Raw genomic sequence first — 887 nt, 5'->3', positions numbered from 1 at the left:
CATAAAATCGTCTTTCATAAAGGCTTGGATTTCTAAACGGAAATGAATAATTTGCCTCCGCTCGAGAGCTCACGCCAACTCGCGCTAAGCATCACCTAACTTTCGAACTTCCGAGGTAAGAGCGGACGCGAAGATGAAAGCTCGCGACCGCTTCTTCTTTATCCCGGTCCTCGAGATCGTCGAGAGCACTTGGCCTGCCGACCGACGGCACCGAATAACCGCAGCATCCGCACAGGATCGGTCACGTCCTCGCGCGTTATCTAATCGGCTCTCCTTCGTCATCGGATGCGCGGGTTTTTCCTATCGACCGACGACCCATCGCTTCGCCTCGGCAATCTCTCTTTTCGAAAGGATCGACGTGCGCGCGCGCCACACTTCCGGCCAACGAGCCACGCTTAAAAACACAACCCCCTATCTCTCTCTCTCTCTCTCTCTCTCTGTGTCTGTCGTTCTCGAGGAGAGCATTTTTAGCGGGGCACGTGAGGCGCTTTGATGGGTAGTGCCGATATCGAGAGGACTGTCGTTATAATAGCGCAGTGTGTAGATCTCGATCGTAGCGAAGCCGAGATCATTAAGAATTTCCTTTGAATTTTTAACTGTTAAACGTCAGGACGATGGTAATACGTGTCTTTGGAATATATTTGCCCCGATCGAGATGCTGTTACTTTATAGATAAATAATGTCGCGGGATCGTCTTCGTGCTCGTTCGTATATATTTTTTTTCATTTTTTTTTTTTTTAAGTTCGACCAATTAACTTCAACGTATGATAAAAAATAAAAAATGTTAAATTTAGGCACTCAAGTGGAAATTGATTAGCGCAAGAGGGGAAAAAATCTGCCGAAATTCGTATGGTATATAATATTCTTGGTGAAATTGTCGTCGTGTA

Source organism: Ceratosolen solmsi, unplaced genomic scaffold (genome assembly GCF_000503995.2).
Source record: "Ceratosolen solmsi marchali unplaced genomic scaffold, CerSol_1.0 scaffold29, whole genome shotgun sequence".
In the NCBI taxonomy this organism is placed as follows: Eukaryota; Metazoa; Arthropoda; class Insecta; order Hymenoptera; family Agaonidae; genus Ceratosolen; species Ceratosolen solmsi.
This window is presented reverse-complemented; position numbering follows the sequence as displayed.